This window comes from Camelus bactrianus, chromosome 2, assembly GCF_048773025.1.
Source record: "Camelus bactrianus isolate YW-2024 breed Bactrian camel chromosome 2, ASM4877302v1, whole genome shotgun sequence".
NCBI lineage: Eukaryota > Metazoa > Chordata > Mammalia > Artiodactyla > Camelidae > Camelus > Camelus bactrianus.
The window spans coordinates 27,475,114-27,489,205 of NC_133540.1; the positions used below are offsets into that span (position 1 = coordinate 27,475,114).

General features: G+C 41.4%; 1 protein-coding gene and 1 long non-coding RNA gene across 2 annotated transcripts in view; both read right to left on the bottom strand.

Annotated features, from left to right (window-relative positions):
• ARFIP1 (ARF interacting protein 1) overlaps positions 1-14,092 on the bottom strand; it is a 1,058,373-nt gene that overhangs the window by 298,387 nt on the left and 745,894 nt on the right. The window lies entirely within an intron of this gene.
• On the bottom strand, positions 7,700-13,534 carry LOC141579634 (uncharacterized). The gene is made up of 2 exons (XR_012511425.1): positions 13,008-13,534; positions 7,700-12,428 (listed from the first exon to the last, which is right to left on the bottom strand). It is a non-coding gene; the product is annotated as an uncharacterized LOC141579634 (long non-coding RNA).

The following is a 14,092-nucleotide window of genomic DNA, read 5'->3' on the forward strand; positions in this document are numbered from 1 at the left end:
ATCACTGTTACTGAGTCTTACCTGGGCTGAACTGGGCCGGTGTGCAGGTGTAAGGAAAGTTTGGCCAATAGAATAGCTCTTGACCCGAATTGGGGCAAAGGCAATGATTAGGATTCCGGAGTTGGTTTGTTGTTGTCAACCACTGGAGGAGCCATGAGAAAAGGGAAAAACAGGCTCAGATCAGGTAATGATTAATTTAGAACCTGGGTTGAAAGGAAGCCAGAAATCTCCCATGGCCTCTTTTAAAGGGGATCTCATCTCCTGCAGACAGAGGGTGGGCTGAACTGAAAAATAAGACCTCAGATTTGATCTTAAGTACAGCAGAACTAAAGAGGAGGTTGAGTTCACAGCCCAGAGGTTTCTTATGCTGAAGTCAGGGATGTGAAAGGAAAGGAGAGGGGCACTGGCACTTCAGGTGGGGATATTTGGGTAGATGGGACTCAGGACTTAATTCCCTAGCTTTCTCTGAAGAATCTGAGCCAGAATTCTCAGCAGCTCTACCTCTTACTGGAGGAAACCGGTCTCCAATTGCCTGGAGATTGTGCAAAGGGCTCACCTAGGGCAGATTCCTTGCAAGATGATGCTTGTCTGTAAGATCTTTCCTTGCCTCTTTTTATTGCTCCTAGACCAATAATTAGAAGACTTATTATGAGCCAAGTAGAGAAATAGTCCTGTGTGATGAAAGAGATTATTCACCCAAAGCACTGCAGGACCTGGCAGTGTTAATGCACCAGCAGGAACTGGGAGAATTTGCTTGGAAATGGAATGAAAGGTGCTGGATCAGGGAGGGCAGACTGTAAGTCAGTGACTGAAGACTTAATATCTTGGTAGAACGCCTAGAACTATACCTAGTGCATTGCAGGAATAGCTCCTTGAAACTTGAAAACAATGATGAGATGGAGATGCTGGAATTTCTTAGAAGAAAGATGAGAAAGGGGTAAAAATATTCAAACAGGGGAGATTTAAGAATGCATTTATTTTGTAATACCAGAGAATCCACCAAACACTACCATGTCACCATGTTCCCTGGGAGGGTTCGGAGGGCACTGTCTTCACTAAAATAAGGAATGTGCTAGTACATTCTGAGAACTCAGAATTGCTTGTCCTCTAGATTAAGATTGTTGCCCCATAGTCAATGGGAATAGCAGGATTCAAGGGGCCAGGTTGGCAGTACTAGACCCTCAGAGGCAACAGGGATGCACAGGGACCTAAGATGGGGGTGGGAAGTGGGTCCTAGAAGAACTCATGTTATTCAGATTTTTAAAACATGTGAAGTGAAAATGTAGGAGAGAGGGGGGGGGGGAAAGTGTGTGTGTGTGTGTGTGTGTGCGTGTGAGAGAGAGAGAGAAATTCACCTGCCTTTCCCTCATCTAATGTGGCTTCCTGAGAGGCAACCATTTTCAAGTCTTTAGGTGTTTTTCCCCTTCATATCTGCATCTAAATAACATGCTGATATAGATGTCATGATTTTTCAAACCAAGACATCATCTATGAAGTTTCTGTTATTAAAGATGAGGTTTAATTATCTATGTGCACACACACACACACACACACACACACACACACACACACACACACACACAGCACTATCCCACGCCTTTCCTCTTACAATTTTATCACAATCTGTGATAATTTTCTTTTTTCCGTATTGTCTCAGTTTTCTCCAGGTTCATTTCTTTTTTGCTTTCATATTAGACTTTCCTCAAATGTCTGGTGATCCTTGGCTGTCCATTCATAAGAAAAAGCCTTTTTCCACTTTACCCTGCGCCCATGCCTTCAGGGGTGACTAGTGACTTCCATTTTTGACATTTTCTAGGGTTTCACATGAGGGATTAGCTGGTTATCGCTGGACACTCTGCTGCAGGAACTTAGGTTTCGCTCCATTTTTCCTTAGTTACTCTTTGTCTATCTACTTTCTATCTTCTAGAATTTCCTGACATCTCCTCTCTGCTGTCATTTTGTCTCCTGTTCTCTTCGTACTTTTTATGCTTTTTTTTATTCCTTTACTATTATTTTCAGGGCTTTTGAGAGGAAGTGGAGACAAACACAGGTTTTTAAACCATAGTCTACACTTTTTTTTAAAGGAACATTTATTTTCATTTATTTTTAATTTATGTAAGTGGTTGTTAACATTCTCATTTTTGGGTGGGGACATTGAGTCTTTTTTATTTTTACATTTCTAATTTTGATTTCTCTTGGGTTTTTATTATTAGTCAATAAGTAATGGTTAGTATCAGCTCAATGCAAATGAATAAAAATATCCCTATTTTTCTAGTTGCCTCTGTCAAAGCCTCTTTTACATTGAAAACCTTATGAGTAAAATGTTATGAATGTTATGAATAAGAAGAGTAATAAAACATTTCTTACTTAAGTATCACATCTGAAGACATTTGTGCTTAGAGCAAGGTGAGGAGGGTGTACACACGGGTGAAGGACATATGTGGAGTCACACGGAGGATGGCCCCGCATGTGGTACAAAGCCTGTGCAGGGAGAGGCAAGGATCTGTGCAGGGCGGGGTGGGGAACAACACAGATCCCAAACAAGGTGAAGGGTGTGGGGTGGCCTGTGTTGAGGCGGGTGAGAGAGTGTTGACCTGTGTGGATGTCAGGGCACCGGGGTCTGAGTACAGGCAGGGCATCCTCATGGGAAGGGGGCAGGGACAGTGGTGCAGGTTTGATTATATGCTAAGGGACTGATCAGATAAGTAAATATAATAAGGGGGGGAGGGTGTAGATCAGTGGTAGAGTTTGTGTTTAGCATGAACGAGATCCTGGGTTCAATCCCCAGTACCTCTGCTAAAAAAAACAGTTTAAAAATAAACAAACAAATAAATAAACCTAATTACCCACCCCTACCCAAAATAAGTAAATATATTAAGGGTAATGAGAGCCAGGATTCTCACTGTTGGAGAATGAAGCCATAAACATGGAAAGGGAAAACTGGAGTATACCTTCAGGATTAGAATTAGAAGTTACCAGTGTGAACTCATAGATTGCAATGTATCTATATCTATATGGCATCAATATTGACATACAGACGTAAATGTGTATGTGTGTGTGTGTTATGTGTTCCCTAGCTCCATCCGTCAAGGGAAGCCCGAGAGCTGTGAATTCAAACTCCAACCAGCAGACCTCCTCAAGTTGTGGATTCTATATACCATGTGCCATGTAAAGGAACCAGGGCTTTTGGTAGGGTGCAAAATTAAGCATATAAAAATACAGCAAATATTTAGTAGACAAGAAATTATTGCATGGGACATGACTCCACTAAATATTTATTCATTATTTACCTGAAATTCATATTTAACTGATTAACCTCTACTTTATTTGGTAACCCTATTCCTGGGAGAAATGACCACTTGCAACACTGGGGCAGGGAAGGACAACATGAGCCTGGAACATTCTGTTGTGCTAGAAAAAAAGAAAATACTCATCGACTGATGGGACAGAACGACACAAGAGCCAATTTGAAGGGGTTCCCAATGGCCAAAAAAGGGACAATGTAAGCATCAAAATAAATAATAACATAACAGATTATAACCTCCTGAGCAAAATAGGAAACCATGAGCCCATATTGATATAAATAAGAGTAAAACGAAAGCTTGAAAAGGAATAAGATATTTATTTAGATCTAAAGTGTTTCATTACAAAAGTAATACCTGTTAATTCCAAATGGAAAAAATAGTAACTTTATTTTGGAGTTCTTTCACTGTGGAGAAGCCTGGCAGGCACCATTTTAATCAAGAGATTAAAGTGTACAACATCAGTAATGGGACAATTTGAAACAGCGTTTTTTGGAAGGATATTCCATAAAACAACTAGCTGCAATCTTCAAAAGTATCAAGGTCATGAAAATCAAAGAAAGACTAAAGAAGCATTTCTGACTAAAGGACACTAAAGAGATGTGACAATTAAATGCAATACACATTCTGAAGGGTATCTTTTTTTTTTTTTTTTTTTTTTGCTATAAAGGATATTACTGGGACAACTGATGAAATTTAATAAAGGTCTCAGGATTGGGTAATATGAATGATCCATGTTTACTTCCTGATTTTGATGGCTGTGTTGTGATTATGTATGCGGGAGAGTGACCGAAGCACCCTGTTAAGTATTTGGGGGTGTCGGGGCATCAGGTTAGTAACACATTCCCAAATAAGGGTTCAAGATAAAAAAGTTCTTTATACTGTACTAATCTTCTGTAAGTTTCAGATTGTTTTAAACTAAATAAAAATAATACTTATTTGTGGTTTTAAAAGGGAAATGAATAATCATTCTTACACATGGGTCTAAAAAAAGAGCTTAAAATGTCACTAATAAGATGTGTTTTGCGAAGAAGATGTAAGAGATTAAAAGCCATCCATATGGAGATCACAAATTAATTTATTAAAAATGATCCTGAAATTACATTGCTAGAATTTCTAAACTGCAAGAAGCCAAAAAGAAAGTTCTAGGTATTACTGATATTTGCATGCCAAGCATTGGGGAAATTGCTATTTAAAACAAAAACTGTGGTAGCAATTTCTGTGGTTTATAACACTGGCATTTCATCTCGGGTAGATGTGCTTCTTAAGAAAAACATTTTTTTCAGGGTGTTATGGACTGAATGTTCACATGTTGAAATCCTATTCTGTCCCTCCTCTGCCTTTTCCCTCTTGTAAGGTGCTAAATGGTATTAAGAGGTGAGGCCTTTGGGAGGTGATCAAAATTGGATGAGGTCATGAAGATGGAGCTCTCCTGAATGGGATTAGTGACCTTATAAGAGTTAGGAGAGAGATTGCTGCCCTCTGCTCTCCATCACATGAGGACACAGTGAGAAGTCAGCAGTCTGCAACCTGGACAAAGGCTCTACCTGGCCATGCTGCCACCCTGATCTCAGACTTCCAGCCTCCAGAACTGTGGGGAATAAATTTCTGTTGTTTGTAAGCCACCTAGTCTATGGTAAATTGTTACAGCAGTCAGAACAGACTAACACAAAGCATGTCAGACCCTGTTAATTTTCTACTCCTTGTCTATTCTTCCTGCCTTCCTTAGTTACAGAACGCCAACCTCACTTTGGGCAACAATGCCCAGCTAGAACAGTCCTCAGCCTTCTTTAGATCTAGCTGTGGCCCTCAGACACCTCTATCAACGAGACCTAAAGAGAAGTGTGCTGGAAACATGGGGAGAAGGATCAGCTTTTCCTCCCATGGGCATCACCCTTTCCCCTTCTTCCCGGTCTGCAGTCTGGATGTGATTCTGGAGGAAATGCTGCCTCATTAGGCAACAGGCTTGATGATAAAAATCAACACGACATGGATGGCAATGGTGGCAAGGGAAGAAAAACAGCCCGGGTACTTGATGGCCTTACTGAGCTGCTGCGCCAACTTTGGACTCCCTGCTAGTGGAGTTTTTAATTAAGAGAAACAGTAAACCCTCTACATGTTTATGCCAGTTGGGTTTTCTGTTATTTGCATCTGTATACAGTATTAATGGCGAGTTTGATGGGCTTTTGTCAGAGGTGGCCTGGAGACCCAAGACAGTTGAATTGTTTGTTTAGTTAAGTAAAAATAATCTTGTATTTAAGGAGACTTCTCTGGAGAGATGTGAACAGGCTGTGGGGGCTAGAGTAGCAAATACAGTGTGATTGGAAGAGACCTAAGGAAAGATGTAATACGGGAGAAATGCTCTAAGGTCCCAACTGGCCAATAGCTCTAGGAAAAGTTGTAACTGATGTTGATTTTGAAGTTGTTTCCTGCGTTATAAGTTGGTTCTTAAACTAGAATAATCATTTGTTACCCTTCAACCTAAAAGTCCGCTATGTAGAACAGCCTTATGTTGATGAAATGAAATAGTAGTGTCCAGTGTGGGGCAGGCTTTAAAATAATTTGAAGATGCCACCCACAGTGGAGGGAGCTGGCTCTGAACTTCTCATAGCATGTAAGATGGTAGGTCATAAGATTTTATTCGGTTATTAAAAGAAACATCCATGCTGGAATGAAAGGCTGGAGAACATGAGGATATCTTCATCCCTGAAATGGAAGCCGATTTGTTGAAATGGAAACCTTGGACAAATATCTGGAGGGTGCCAATGTTCTAATATGTGGTACTTTCACAGAAGGGTCGAGCCCTAGGGGTTTTCTTTTCCCTAAAAGTTCTTTTATAGTTTGGATTAGAATTCAGAACTCTCATTTCTATAAAGACAATATAACAAAAAGGGGTTGCATTCTCATGGACAGGTCACAAAAGCTTATGTAACTCAACCTCATTCGACTAGAATACTAACATAATGACTTGCTATACTTTATGTTTCTAAATGAAAAATTGGTATTAAACTTAGCAACTTAACTTTGTATGTTTTGCTCTGTTCACCGATTTAGGTCAGATAGCATTTCTCCAAGTAGCAACTAAGGAATCTGGACTCCTAGCATGTGATCCAATATCTGAACATCCTTTGCTTCTAAGCCTTGTAGATAGGGGAGCTGATTATCTCATGGGAAACTTTAGGGATCAAGCCTGGCCATGACGTACTTCTGCCCACATTCTGCTGGCCAGACTAATCACATGGCTCTAGCCTAAGTACGAGGGAGGCTGGGAAATAAAGTCTTCCTTTGTGGCCAGGAAGAGGAAAAAAGAACGTGGGCATCTTGCACCTACTTTGCAAGGTTTTGTGAAGATTAAATGAAATAACTTTATATTCTAGATTCTTGAAGTATGTCCTTTCCTTCCTTTGGAATCAGCTAAGTACACATTAGTGGTGGCAGGTTGCAGTGGTGGTGGGTTCTGGTGCGAAGGACTCCTAGCGACAGAGTTTCAGTAAAGGAAATCAGGTGCAGATTCCGGTAGAGTTAAGCAGAGGTGGTAGCCTGAAAGATGGGTGGAGAATAAAAGAAAATAAGAATTGTGAGTTAGATGCTCTTGAAAGGGTTCCTAGAAAGGACAAAGAGGTAATAAGAGTTTGGCTGGGAGAAAGATCAGAGCCTTCTAGGGGAAGCATGGTGGGGCAAAGGTGAAGAAAATTTATAGGTTCCTTTTGGAAAATAAGGGAGTGCTCAGTACCTCAGTGAGTGATTCCCCCAACTATTAAAGCTGCATTGAGTCAAAGGCTGAGAAAAAGCTACTGGAGAAAAGATCATCCCTTACTAAAAATACATAATGCTCTTAGACTTATAAGAAAAAAAAAGAAATGATATAATGTAAAGGAATTATTTCCAAACAGTATTGAAGAGTCCAGTTTTTAGTTTCCCTAAAAATATTTATATTAAAATTTTTTTAGGGGAGAGGTAATTAGGTTTATTTACTAATTTTTTTTAAAATGGAGGTACTGAGGATTGAATCTAGGACCTTGTGCATGCTGAGCATATGCTCTACCACTAAGCTATACCCTCCCCTCTCCTAATATGATTGAAGAATGCAATCTGTGAACCTTGATTGGATCCAGGTTGGGGGAGGACACAAGCTATCAAAAATATTGTTGGGATTTTACGCATGAAAATTGCTAAGAGAGTAGATCTTAAATGATGTTTCGCCTGCCCTCTTACCACGCCGAAAACACACACACAAAGGTAACTATGTGAGGTGATGGGTTTGCCAACTAACCTTATTGTGGTAATCATTTCACAATACATAGGCATATCAAATCATCATGTGGTACACCTTAAACTTACACAATGTTATTTGTCAATTATATCCCTCTAAAGCTGTAAAAAGAATGTTGAGACAATTAGGGAAATTTATTTTTATTTTTTAAATTGACGTACAGTTGATTTACAATGTTGTTTTAGTTTCTAGGGTATAGCACAGTGACTCAACTATACATATATATTCTTTTTCATTACAGGTTATTATAAGCTACTGAATATAGTACCCTGTGTATACAGTAGGACCCTGCTGTTTATTTTGTATAGGGGAATTTAAATGTGAATTAAATTCAGATATAGATTTTTGTTAATTTTTTCAGGTCTACTAAAGGTTGGAGTTAGGTATATCCTTCTTCTTAAGTGATCCCTGCTAAAGTATCACCTAAGAAAAAAGATGAAGCATCATGATGCCTGCAACTTAGTTTCAAATGGTTCAGAAAAATACATAAAGCAAACAGCAAAATGTTAACAATGACCAAATCTAGATGAAAAGTGTATGAACACAAATTATTCTTTCAATTTTTCTGTATTTTTAAAAATTGTCATAATGAAAATCTGAAAAATGACAATCGGATCGATGGTTTCCAGCATGTGATCATTTATTTGCTTATCAACAGAACAAAGCAGCCACCCATTTATTCACCAGATGATTATGCAGAATATAGATCGAATAGTAGATGGTAGTAGCTGGGGTCAAGTATTAAGCCTGGGACATACTGGACTAGACTGTAAACTCCATGAAGCCAGGGACATCATTCTTTTCACCATTATATGTCCAGCACTTAGTTCAGTGCTAAGAAATAGTGGGTGATAAGTAAATTTCTTTTCACTGAATGGTGAAGTAACTGTGAAAATCCTTATGTTTTCTACGTATCACTGCTTTTTGGAAGACAAAAAAATACAAATAGTGTTTATGTATCTAGTACCTCTGGCAACTACTGACTGTTAATTCAATAACTCAACTTTGAATTTCAAGCCAAAACATTTAGAAAACTTTGCTTTTCAGAGCTAAGTTATATCTAAGCCTACCTTAATGTTTTTATGAAGTTCTTTTCTTTAAGGTGGTTTTCACTCAGTATTTTATTTTAAAAATAACTGCTAGATTTTATTAGATAAAAATATTTAGTGACTATTAATGATAAAACCAAATCAAGGCTTCTTCTGAAACTTTATACAGTTAAATTATCAAATATTACAAGAAATTCAAAGTTACCTTACTAATTTATTTTCTATTAAAAGTAGTAGTCATCTGTCATTCAGTTTTAGAATCACTCCTTTTGCAAACCTAGATGATGATAAAGGCCACAAAGGGACAATCTCATGACACGGTTGCTAAGTTTCTAGACTGATTTGTTCCTGTATATGAAAATGTCATTAAGTTCTGATATTCTCTAGCATTTTTAACAGCATTATGGAATTATTAGGGAGCTGATCAAATCCAAAGGCCTTTTCTGCATCATTTGACACTACCAATCACTGCTTTCTTTTGTGTAACTCTTTTTTTCAGATATTGAAGAAGTATGATAATTGTCTGAAGAGGCCATGGGGCCTAGTGACAGACTAGCTATAAGGGATGAAAGGGGGCGGGGGGAACCTTCTTTTTTAAAAGCCAGGTTCCATGTAACCTCTTTTAAGCACTATTATTTATATTAGTCTTCAAAAATTTTATTCTTTTATTTTTATTTATATCAGTCCTAATCTGCTCCTAAAGCTGTTAGGCTTAAAATAAAGTAACCATATCCAGTGGTGGAATAAGAGGTTTGCCATGTTGAAGTGAACAATATTCAATAGCCCAGGGGAATGAATTTACCTTACTGCTCCAGAGACTGAGGTCAGTGTGATATAATGCTAAGTGTACTCTATTTGAAGACTTGGGGCCCACTCCAAGTTTCCTTTTTACTTGCTCTTCTGACTCTGGGTAAGTCATTTAATTTCTCTGGGTCTCATCTTCCTCCAGTCTTAAAATATCACTGACTTTAAACAAAGAACTGAGAGATAAGAATGATAAAATGATAAAAACAATCAAATAGAATATGTTGAGAAAATGTGCCAGGTAGTGACAGGAATGGTATATATTTAATATTAATGAGTGAAATTAAAAAACCAACCAACCATGTATTTTAGCAGGAACTTTAGGGGGAAAGAAAAAGCCACCATGATTTTTACAAAATGAATGAAACTCGGAAATGAAAAAAAATTTGTGCTGGTGAAATAGTTTGTTACATAGTTGCCTATAAAATACAAAGCAATAACAGAGTTCAGTTACACAGATTCCAAGAGAAGAAATATCGACTTTACATTTTTGAGGGAAACCAAGTCACAAACCCCAAACCACCATGAGGGAGTCCAGCAACAATTTAATAATTGAAAGCATAGCATTATTTTGGAATGTAAAAAATATAGTCTCATAGTTCTACTTTTAAGAAGCTTATTATCAAATTGATAAAGAGATAATTAGGCAGGATAATTGTTCTTATTTTGGAAAGACCGTGTCTTAAATATAACTCATCTGGTAGCATTACCTTACCTGAAATATATTATTCAAATGTGGACTATAAAAGGATATTGGAGAATCGGGCATCTTAGAGGTTAGGCATGAAAACGATAACCCACTTCACAAAAGAAGCAGCCCAAATGGCTAGCTGACATATGAGAAGGTCCTCAACAGCATCAGTAATCAAGGAAATGCAAGTTAAAACCACAGTGATTTACTACTACACACCCACCAGATTGGCAAAGCTGAAAGGACTGACTATACCAATGTGGCTGAGGGTGTGAAGCAATGAGGCTCATACACAGCTGGTGTGAGTATAACACTTCAGAAAGCAGCTTGGCATGATTCATTCAAATTTATAGTACACATAACCACTCCCAGGTATATACCATACAGAAACTCATATAGATGTGATGGAATACATATATAAAGAATATTTAAAACAGCGTTCGTAAGAGTCCCAGACTGGAAACAACCCAGATATCCATCAACAATAGAATGGCTAAATAAATTATGGCATATTGCTACAATGAAACACTGTAATATGCAGCAATTAATATGAACAAATTACAGTTATATGAACAACCCAAACAACATATGGATTAAAAATGATGTTGAGCAAAAGTAGTAAGCACAACAGGTTACATATTATGTTGTTCCAAAAGAAAGGGCAAAACCAAACAATATATGATTTAGGGATGCATGCTTGTGATAAAACAATAGAGAAAAAAACAAGGAAATGGTTATCACAAAAGTTAGAATAATGGTTACCTCTAAAAGGGAGGGAAAGAGTTGTGTTCAGGAAGGTCACCGGGGGACTTCTGGGGTGCTGGCAGTGTTCCATTTCTTGATCTGGTTGGTCACACGGAGGTTTCTTTTATAATTATTCATTATATGGAATAACTGCCTTATGCATTTTGAGGTTTATTTCACAATAAAAATGCACAATTAAAAATAAAAAGTAGTTGAATATTGTAGATGGAATATCTGGAAAGAAATTTTGCTAGAAAATTCAGCTTATGAAATCTTTGACAGTAAAAACTGATGTGGGATAAAAAAACGGATTAAATAGTTTCTCGTAAGAGCTCACTTTTTGGTGTAGGAGAAAATCCTACACAAACATCCTTTTGTTATGTTCTAATGTAGTATGTGGATCTTTATCATAAAATGATGATCCAGGGAGAGAACTGTTACCTAAAACCTCAGATTTTTTTGAATTTTGAATGAACTAGCTGTTTTCTTCTCTGGATTAATAAGTAAAAGAACTAAAGAGATGCTGACCAAGTTGGAAATGTATGAACTTCCTTCTCTGCAGTCATCAGTTCCAGCTGTTTCCTCCAGTTATCATACTGGGTGGTGAAGTGGGTGGATCTTGCCTAGTAAACTAGCGCAGCTGTAGCTTTGTTAAGTAGGTGGCTGAGGGGCTCTCAGCACCCAGGTTCTAGGGTGGAGCCACTGACAATGAAACAGACCAGTATGCAGAAGAGCCCCAAGTGGTCACACTTTTCTGGAGGCATCCTCTGCTGGGCTGCAGAGCTCTGATGTTTGCAATCTTTTCCACCAAAGCCCACAGAACTTAAAAGCTGAGGTGCTCAGCTTTACAGAATCCTCTAAATCTGTGTATTTTACTCCTTCAATTTCCATAAAAAAATTAGGAAGAGGGGCAAAATCAAAAACGATTTATTTTGTAGCCATGTGAGGCCATTGCTTGCTGGTCTGATTCCCTGTGAGTCTTATTTGGAAGGACATGGCAGGGATTGGTCGTGAAAAGTCAAATCAAATTAAGGGTAGCTTAAGTAGGACAGCTAACTTGGCTCTTAGAACTCTGGATGAAGGGCAGCTGGGCAGGTTATACTTTCTGAGTCTCTTCTTGCTTCTGCAACATCCGTCTCCCCCCTCCCATCACTTTTTCTGCAGCATTTCAGTAAAAATGAGCCCTTGGAATTATCCAGTTAGAGGTTTCCTTGGTCTACTATTTGCATATGTGGTGGCAGTAGTGGCAGAAACCTTGAACTCCCCAGATCTGTCTGCAAAAACTTGCTGCTTATTCCGAGTTGGAAAGACTTGCAATATCCGCTACTGCCGCTTCCAGAGGACGTATGGCGTGCCGGGGTCCAGAGACAGAATTGTGGAATCTGCTTCCTTTCATCACTGCTGCTTTGATCTCAGTCTCACATTATTTACCAGGACAGGTTCGAGACAGATTTCTGAGGAATCTGGTCCTTTTATCTTAAAATTTCTTTTCCTAGAAAACCACGCTTTCAACTTCATGAGTTTTTACTTGAATTTACTTTCCAGGATAACATCTGTAGGAAAAGCTGCGTAAAGAGTAATAACATTTATCTGAAACATAGGCCAAAATTTTTTTCTTGACGGTAATGGACACTGATTAACAATCTATCAGTTCTCCAAAGCGCCAAACCACAAGCAAGAATGCCTTCTCAAAGGGAGGCACTACTAAATTCTCTTCCTGCAAAAGTCAAAAATCCTTCCACTCTCCGGGAGGATGACTCCCTTCCCTCGTCCCAGCAATCTGCCTCTTTCACTAAAGACTCAGGTTGTGACTTCTCACGGAAGCTTCATCCCCTGTTTTCTTTGGAGTGGAGAACAGGGGGAAGAGGGATGTATTACAACTCTCATCTGTACAATGCTACGCAGTTTACAAAGCGCTTGCACTTCCATCAAACTCCTCTGAGCTCCGGGAGTGAAGGAGGCATTCATTCATTCATCAAACATTTGCTCCGTCTGACCACAAGTTATTGGCCGCTGGGTCTCGCCTCACACCAGGGAAAGGGTGGGGCTCTCGCTCCCCGGAGCAGGTGCCTGGGATCAAGCTGAAAGATAACTTCTCGCTCAGTCGGGCTTTTGAAAGGCCTGTTTGGGGCCAAATGCCTCACCTTCGGGTGGTGCGCGCCCGAGCGGGCTGCCCGGCCTGGGCCTCCTCCTTGCTCGCCAAGGAGCAGTCACCACCTGCTCTGAAGGAAACCGCTACGGAGCAAGCTCTCTCCGCCGCCCTCGGGTCAGGGGTAAGATGAGGCGGCAGCTTAGGCTCCACTCGGCTCCTCCCCTTCCTCTCTTCAGTTCTGACGCGGCCGTAGAGGCGTCGGCAGCAGCCGCGGCGAGTCCCGCGGCCCGAGGCGCACCCACCCGCTCGCCGAGCCCAACTTCCTCTTCCCTCCGAGCGTCATCAGTGCGCGCCAGAGGCGCCCAGGGCGGGGTGGTTGGAAAGAGGAAAAAAGGCCAGCGGAGGAAGCCTCCGAGCGGAAAGAAAAGGGAGGGGGGAAGAGAGCGGTTGCTAGGTGACTTACGTCATCGGTCCGCGCCGCTTTCCTCCCGCCCCTCTCTCTGGAGTGAGGCGAGAGCCCCGCACTGAGCGAGCGAGTCAGCGAGCTGAGCTCCGGGCGCTGCTATCGCCGCCGCCGAGAGCGTGAGAGCGAGGGAGCATCCGAGAGACCCAGCCCCCGTGCACTGGACGCCGCCGAGACCTCCGCCCTAACCCAGGCCACCGGGAGCCGCGGCCACCCCTTTTCTCCCCCCCTCACCTTCCCGGCCGGCAGCGGCGGCTGCACACGCCGGAGCCCGAGCCCGAGCCGGAGCCGGCGGCTTGGGGGCAGGGAGGCGGCTACCTCGGGCCGGGACTAGTCAGCGGCTCCGCGGTGAGAGGACGCTGAGGAGGGGCCGGAGCTTCTGTCTCGTCCCGGGGCGAGGGGCGAGGGACCCCCAAGGTGGAGGGAGGGGGTCCCAGCCGCAGCGACACATGCGGGAGCCGGGAGCGGGGGCGGCGCCGAGCGGAGCCGGCCGGGTCCCCCACCTCGCCGCCGCCTCGGCCACCCGCCCGGGGCCGTAGCATCTCGCCCCGGAGTGTATGAGCCGAGACCCCAGGCTCGGCCACCACCCCCCAGTCGGGGGGGCGGGGACCCCGATGTGAAGCGGCGGCCGGGGCGGCGGGGACAGCAGGACCGGCGCCGCCGTCTTTTCCTTC